Source organism: Adelges cooleyi, unplaced genomic scaffold, assembly GCF_023614345.1.
Source record: "Adelges cooleyi isolate 19-005CV unplaced genomic scaffold, UGA_ACOO_1.1 ACOO_flye_CR_arks_rails_tigmint_CR_PRNA_21, whole genome shotgun sequence".
Lineage (NCBI taxonomy): Eukaryota > Metazoa > Arthropoda > Insecta > Hemiptera > Adelgidae > Adelges > Adelges cooleyi.
Genome location: NW_026095871.1, coordinates 7,642,971 through 7,652,375, shown reverse-complemented (window position 1 = coordinate 7,652,375; position 9,405 = coordinate 7,642,971).

Here is a 9,405-nt window from a genome sequence, read left to right as displayed (position 1 = left end):
GTGCACAACTGCACCTGACTAAAGAAATATTGCGCTATAGCTGTAATAAAGCACAACCCGGAAATGCCGTTAATATTAAATATTCAGTAACAATAAACTGACTGTGGGTAGCTTAACACTTTGCTGACACGATACCATATTTTATAAAATATTATTATGTTGTTTGTACGTTATTAAATGGATTTTCATACTGCGATTGTTCCGTTCTCTGTGACAGGTTATTATTTTTCGAATTCGAATAAGTCATTTATACAGGTAAAACATATTACTCTATTATTATAGACCACATAAAAATATCGAATGTACAGCGTGATCCGAAGGCTAATGGCGTGTTTCGTTGGCGTCATTCCGTCCTGGTGATTCGTACACTATGTATAGGTCCTGGTTAAGTTATTAGAGTTAAAAAAAAAAAAAATACTTGAATCGGACGAAACACTCACCTAGAACAGTAGCTATCGGTATTGCCTTTATATTATTATTATGCTCGTGCATAGGTGCATTATTATTACTAGGTAACGCGCGCACATACAATAAATAATATATGTACAAATATTTATTATAATATATGTACATGACGCTTGTATCGAACACACGATAAGGTGTTTTACGCGCACACATTTCTTTGGCCATTACTTTACAACAATAATAATAATAATAATAATAATATGTGTGCCTACTGTATGTAATCGAACGCACGTAATCGGTCGGCTGCAAAAAATACATTTTTATCCCATTCGGGATTCGGGATTTTCATGTTTTATCCCGACTTGATCATCAGCTCTTGTTCGTGTATTGGAAACATTATGTCCCTATATATTACATTGTTATATACTATGATAATAATATGCACACGGCTAAAACATATAATCGTTTATAAACGCCCACGACGATTGGCATTGATATGCCGTTTCCTCTTTTTCTTTTTTTTTCTACAAAGATAATAATAAAGCGTACACATACACTGTACCTGTGCCCGTGCCTTACGTTATGGGTACACCGCACGTCATCCGTGCGGGAGTTGCTGTAGATTGTAATCGTACCGTGTGAGTATATAATAATAATATTATGTGTGTTAGGTATATGAAACAAATGCTCGGGCACGTGTAGACCTTGTACGGGCGACTGGCGATCGCATAGGTCGGAAGACAAAACGGCATCCGATCTTGGTTAGTATATATGTATATTGTATAATATGGTATAACTTATGATATAGTAACACAGTCGCGGTACCCGTGTGATATTTTATGAATGGTCGGTAAAAAAAAAACCATTATCGACTTATAACGCGCGACGGGAGATAGTAATGAGCAATAGCAATTAAAAAAAATTAATAATCATTATTGCATTTGAGGAAATACTTTACAGCCTTCGTCCCGTACATATGTATACGATCATGGGCCAAGCAAACTTCCCTGGAGGGCGCACCGAGCTCTCCTCGATCCTTGGGGTTAATTTATGGCGTTTAATATAGACATCCGATGGAAATTTAAATAAATTACTCGAGAAAGTCGTTAAAACAGTTGTGGCTGTTAAAAAAATACTAAAAATTCATATTAATACTATTATTGCTATACAAGGTGATTCACCGACTATGAACTGAATTATTATTTTGCATAAATTCACAGTGGTTAATCAGCACAAATTTTAATCTATTTTTCAACTATAGAACCCCATCCCGCATGTGTTAAAACCCTATATATACACTTAAATGTATTAAACGCTATAATTTAGAACTGGAAGAAGAGTGCGGTTGAGTAACGCGTGCAGATAAAAAATAATACTACAACCCACTATTCCTCATTTTAAACTTTAAAAGTAAATATCCAAAACTAAAAATGTTCAGCAAATTATTCATAATTTAAACATTTCATAAAACATGTACGTTACTATTAAAAAGTTTAAGTTTATAAGGTTTTAACACATAAGGGATGGGGTAATATTTTTGAAAATTAAATTAAAACCGTGCGAGCTACTATAAAAGTATACAAAGGAATAATTTTAATAAATCAGATATCTTTCGATTACCTTGTATGTAGGTACACCTCGAAGATGCACCGTCGATAATGTTATTACAATATAATATAATAATGCAAAATATTATATTGTGAATAATTTGTATACGTTAATATCGATTCAAATATTATAGCTCGTTCCGGGTAATGGCGATGCTTATATATTGGTACAATTTTTAATTTTTTTTATCGTTTCTCCGTAATACTCTGTGCGTTTGTATTACGTTCAATGTTAAATAACAGTCATAATAATAATAATAATTGCTGAATGACAATGAAAAACTGTCATAATACTTACAGACGTTTCATTTATCAGTTGCAAATCATGCGAACTTTTCTATGAATGAATACAAACCATAAGGCCGACTGTATTAATGGCAGGGCATACCATAGCCGGTCATTGCCGGATGAGCCAAACGGCATTTTAGGGGCTGCGTTAATTTCATTTTTCAGCTCAGTCGTCTTAGGCTATGCTGGGGTCCAGAAAACCAAAAAAACATATGTAAATTGAAATATTCGGGGCCCTGGGCTCGTGGCCCACGTACCCCCTTGGGGTAAAGAGGGAACTGCTCAAAAAGGTAGTTTCAGTAACAATTAGTAAATGTCATCTAACAAAAGAGGTCATTCATATAATACATATTTAATGACTTAAACAAATCCTATCCGACCACAATATAATACATACATGGTTTACCGTAACTGCTTTTTTTTCTCAATTTCAATATTTGTTATAGATAACGTAATTCCGGTTGTCTAAATATATAATTCCAAAAAACCTATACCTACAAACGCACTAATACGGTCAATTATTGTTATGTTAAACAACAAATTGCGTTTGTCATACTTTATTATAACGCATGAACACATGATATAATATGTTTACCGTGTGTGTGTTTGTAAAAAAAAAAAAAAAATATGGAACTTCGAGTTATATTATTTTTTTTTTCACGGTTTACTATAATAAATAAATTGTATTAAGACACGTTGACGACTGTGATGATCAATGTGTTTGGTGTGTAAAAAATGAGGCCACGCGCAAACCGACCTATAAAGACAAAAAATAAATAAATAAAAGTTAATCAAATGTTTTTCATGAATCAGTTTGTAACGTCTTTTAATAGAACTATCTACGATTTCGATAGAACATCCCAGCATTGTATAAGACCAAGGAATAGATTTTTTTTTGTCTCATTAATCAAACACACTATATAGCAAATAGACAAATTTCAACGTTCAACAGATAGATGTTTATGAAAATTTAAAATAATACTCGCGTCATTATTGTGTACTTAAGTATATATTCCAAGAAGTTATTTAATTTATCATGAAACAAAATTAATATTATAATTTCTCGATATGCACACTGCAGTTCATAACCCAAACGCTCAACGAAGTGTCGACAAGATAGTAGGTATTAGGTATTAGGTAAAGTTTAAATATATAGAACTTGGACTTTTAGAACATGATGTTATAATTAATAACTGTAGTCACGGCTCACGGGTCATATATTGATAACTCCAACAATATTAGACATTTTTTTTATAATAATTGGTTAACAATACTGACATTTTTGGAGTTATTTCATTACAATGTCTATGACCTGAGGCCATAGGTTTCAATTACAATTAAATAGGTTTCATGATTTGCAAATTAACTCAATAAATTCATGTTGCTCATCTTGGCAAGATTTTTATGCAAAAATGATAAACAAAAAATATTATCAAATCCTACAGTATCGATGAAAGAATAATTTACACATTGAAAGCGCCTAAATTAGTATAACGTACAACGTACCTACTGACAATGTTTATACCTCTGACACAGCCGTGATTAATGATATATACACATGTATGTGTTCGAGTGAACGCACATCACATCTTCTATAGAAACTTCAAGTCACCGTTCCAAAATATGATTTAATAACGTATTATACCGTAATTAATTCATTCTCGATACTTCAAATTGTCAACAAGGACTGATCAAAATTAATTGTAAAATGTTTATTATTTATTTTATGAGAGTACAAGCGAGTACCTGTACATGAAAACTGTATAATATAAATTATCAGTAAAGTCGATAGTATTTCTATACATGAAAAGCTATAACGCGATAAAATCAATATTGAGATCGGTTTTAAACCTAGGGTTAAATGGGGTAATTGTAAACAGGGAAGATATAAGGGAGAGCTATGGGGATTAAAACCCACACCCCTTATGTACCTCAATAATATCATGTATTATATGATAACAGTAGAAAAAATTATTTGAATTATATGAAATTATTCTCAGGAACTTAACCGCATAATGAATATTCTCCGTAAAGTGCCTTTGGCACATTTAGCTTTTACCTGCTTCAATCTATAAAATGGAATTTCGATGATATAAACAATATTTTGTTATTCGCTTTCTATTGTATCTCTAAAATCTCGATGTATTATTGTATGTATACAGGAATTTCTGATTGATGTTGTTTGAAAGCCATTACATAGAAATTCCTGTGCCCCGTTTACTGTAAGTAGACGGTCTGTTTTAATCAAAAGACCCCTCTCTCTCCTCCCGGGATCTCTCTAGTGAATCTTTCGGTTATCAAAAAGCTACACTTCAAAGTACATTGTAACAAATATGTGAGTGCTTATTTTCAGACATTAGACCGCAGATCAGCTAATGAAATATTCGGTAATACATTTTTTCTAAAGTTAATTTAGAATCGCCGAAAAATACCAACAAACTACCGACTAAACTTAAAAAAAAAATACAATAACGAAATATGTTGCACATAGTTTTTGCGGATTCATCTTTGTTGGTAGGTATTGCTTTCAGTTTTTGTGTTTTTTTTTTTAGCAAATGATTACTTACGAATTAATACTTGGACATATTTTTTGTCGAAAAAACTAACACATATAGTCTATTTTTTATCGAGAATCAATAAGTATAAAATAAAAACATGGTCTTTGTAAAAATAAATTGAAATGTAGTTCAGATTAAACGCCAAATTATTTATAACTATGATATTGACGCGTAAGAAAAATTAAAAAAATTAAAAAAACCAATAATAACAACAACAATTTATAAAATGATTGATTTTCTGCCAATTTTGGAAATGTAAATATCGAATAAAAATTTGTAAAAAAATCACTAGGCTATTTTGATATATATTTTTTTTAAACCACTTTATTAGTGCGTTTATTGTGAATAGACAGTATATTATATTAAATTGTATCCATTCTCGTTGCTGTTATCGACATTCCAACATTCAGCATATAAATATCATTTAAAAGAAAATGTGTTTTTTTTTAATTCTGGATATAACTGGTCATTATTTGTTTTCCGGACAATCAATAATAGTTGTCTGTTTGTATATTTCATAATATGTAATTGGCCTTAGCATAGCGAACCGGACTCGGTGAAGTCAAGTTGGGTGTATGTAGCTGATATTCTATATTGGCTAATGAATTTAATCATTTATATAATATACATATATATATATATATATATATATATATTATGTGTGTGTATAAGGCGTTGTTTGTGCGGATAACATACTTGCTAAATCATCATGCCACCCGTAGAAAGCAATATTAATAGTAATCATGCATAATATTTATATATTATATATATATGTGTGATGTGTGTGTTAACTTTCATGAACAGTCGCCGTCCGTCCGGTTTACAGTAAAACAGTGCGGGTTTGTGTTAAACGGCAATTTTTTTTCTTAATACTAGTTCATCCCAGACATATCAAAATTCTCGAATGTCACAACCGATAGAATAAGTTTAAGATTCAAATTCCAAAATGGGATAAATATCAAAATAGACGGCGGCGGGTCAACCGCAGTGTTGGTTTTACACAACATTATTAACTAAAATGTGTACCTCGAGCAACTCAAGTACTACATATATATATATATATATTTTCGGAAGCACTATTATGGCTGTATACAAATAATACAAAAACGTTTTGCCTTCAGGGATAGTGTGGGGAACAAATGGCCGTTGTACCGGCAAACAATTAGTGCAGTACTTAAAAATGTGCTCTCTAAACGAATTTATTATAAATTAGAGCTGTTTCACTCAATACCGTTTGAACAACAACAAAAAAAAACGGGTTTTACAACAACCTGAGACGTGCTCCGAACTACGTCATCAAGCAGCTCAACGGTGTGGAACCGTCTTGTGCATTGTAAAACCTTCATTAACAACATGGAGGTAATAACTGATTTTTTAAGAAAACAACAAAAAGGTCATTGATCATTATTATATATACATAAGTACACTGAGTGCACTGTTTGGGCACGTTGACTATATCAGTTTGCAGAATTAGAATTAAACTAAAATGCAGAATTTGCCAAATTATTCTACTCTCGGTTAAATATATTCTAATATCAGTTGGTTCTACAAGAAAACATCTATGAAATAATTTTATTTGATAAATACAATTATGTACACATTTTATATCATATTATTATAATAATATCATGTGATAAAGCTGTGTAATTCGACTTTTCCCTATAGTTCGTCCGCCAAGTAATAATAATAATAATAATATTTACATTTTTTAACGAGGTATGCATTTATTTTATGATAATTCGTTTATAATGATGCCCAAACACGCTTGTCTCGTTTGACGCTCTGGGTCACATTACAACAAGTAAACAAATTGTCATCTTGGTATGTAGTTTTGATAGTATTAATAATAATGTCGATTTTGTTATTAGCTGGTATGGTAATTATTTAATACAATATTTTTCGGCACTATCGACATAATTGTGAGCAATTATTATTAGGTATTATTTGTATTAATTATACAAGAAATTCGCGAATTTTCTTGAGAATAACAACGCCTTCGATTTAATTTTTAAACGGCGACTTGAAATATTGGAAAATAAAATATTATAAAACTAAGTAAGTATAGAGAATTTTTTTTATTGGCATTTAGTATAACCGAATCGCTTGGAATACCAGTATTGTAATAATTAAAAATAGTTTAATATTATTGTTTATCTTTTTTTTTTAAATTTCAGCTAACAAAAATATAAATATACTGTTTTTAATATGTTATAAATAAAATCAACACAAAATTGTTAGTCGGATAAAAAACAAATAATAAAAAGCTGCAGAATTACTCAATTTGGTCGAACGATAACGTGTCTATAACAATGGGGCTAACGAACAGTGAACTGACGAACGGCGATTATTCATGTTGTTCATATTACAGATACAAACTGATAATAATTAAGCAATTCGTACAAGAGTTCATTTCGAAATGGATAAAGAAATAACGAAATGCGAAATATTAATATAATAATTAAACGTTATTGTTTGCACATCATGTTTTATGAAAAGTAATAATTTGTACAACACTAATTATATTACATAATTACTCGTTTTTTTTACGTTTTCGAGCAAATTACATCTTTATAATTTACTGGACAGTCGCATAATTGAAGGAATTGTAAAAGCCAATCAAGAACTTACTATACATATTATCATGTTGGCTAATGCGTTCTGTCATTTAATGTACTTGTCATTAAATATTGTACCGTTTGAAAAACTCAAAACTCATATATTGTGTTATTTCCAAAAACTTGTTTTTCGCAAAAAAAAAAAATGTATAAAATATTCACATCATTTGTTGTTGTTTTTTTTGTATTAAAAAAAATATCGTACACCGCATCTAACGGATTTCCAGTACTGCAAGGCAAGCTAATCGCAATAAGCGTTTTGCTGGATAAGTAATCATAATCGCAGTAATAATAATAATAAAAGTATCGACAAAAAAAAACTGTCAATCGGATGGGCTATGATCGATTTGTCTAAAAAAAAATATAATACCGCGAACGAACGCCAACAAAAATAAATAAAAAATAATAAATAAAAAAACTAATAGAAAATTCTAAGAAAACCAAAAATCGCAGGCGCTCGAGCTGGAGACCTAACAGCTACAGTAAACAAAAAATAATATCATGCTCGCGCCTACTTAACTTGCATCGTCAGATTCGTTGGTCTGTATACAGACGTCGGTTACTAACGATGACATCAATCAATCAATTTTCAAACATAAATCATAACATTAAACAGAAAATTTCACCGTTACGGTGATTTCCAAAAAGGATTTACATAATGCATGTATTTACCTACATACTATGCGCATATTCGAATCTAGTTTCGTAGTGAGGGAGAATTATTTGACTTTTCAACGTAGTTGGTCTACCGAACAACATATACGTATACCGCCTATTGTGTATTTTCACACCTATCATGTCATTTTCTAATATTGAGATAAATACATAATCGCATAACCGCATGACCATGTCCCGACCAATTTCTTTTAGAATTTTACGAATTTTAACATTTTCCCCCATATCTCTCTCTATATTATCTCTTAGTATTTGTCTAGAGCTTATCAACTTTTGAAACTTAAACAGTAACTTGGGTAAAAGGCGGGGCAACGGAAAGAGCGATATTTCAATGTATTTAAATGGGGAAATCGCTCGTTTAATTGCCCCACAGATTTTGTATAAATAGTTTAGAATAGTTCACTGAACATTTTGAACCAATTTTGGACAATCACTTTTAAAGTTATTGAAGTTTAAAACTTTGAACGGAAGGGAGGGGGTATGTATAGTATTATTTTTATCTGCTACTCAACCGTGCTCTCCGCATACTTAACTAAATTTTAAACTTGACCAACCTTTTTTAAACATAGACCGGTGACTTACTCACCGACCCCCCAACAGATCCGGGAAAGCCTTAGCCTGTACTTGAACAGCTACAATTTTCTTTACCCATCTTATAATGTTTTTTTTGTTTTCACGTCTGGTCCAGCTACACGATTTTAGTAAAAATAGTCAAAATCGAGATAAACGCTTTAAGGATTTAAACTTTCCGAAAAAAAAGTCCGAGTTAACCCATAAACTTAAACAGCATCAACCCTTTCTCTAGCAGAAAAGCTGGGCACTTTTTTTTTAGTCGGATAATTATTAAACAATTAGGGTCTGAAAGTCAGATACACGTACACCTCTATACCTGTTATTATTAGTATTATAATATATATATTTTTTATAGCAATTGTATTTAACAGGTTTGCGCTGTTGTGACGACGATAATTGCCAGGCTATTAATCTAATCAAACATTTTATAATATATACTCAGGTATAGCATGGACGTGTATATATTATATTTATATATGTATAATATTATATATTTTTTGATTATGTTTGCGTCGACGGCCGCCGGGCTTGGAGGCATACGCACGTGACAAGCGGCGGTGGCCAAAATCGAATTTGCCCGCCAAACCCCGACGACGGGCGCCGACCAATGACGGCGCCGGAGCGGACGGTCCGTCGGCCAATGGGAACGCGCACATTTGACGTCACTACTAAATTTAGACGCCG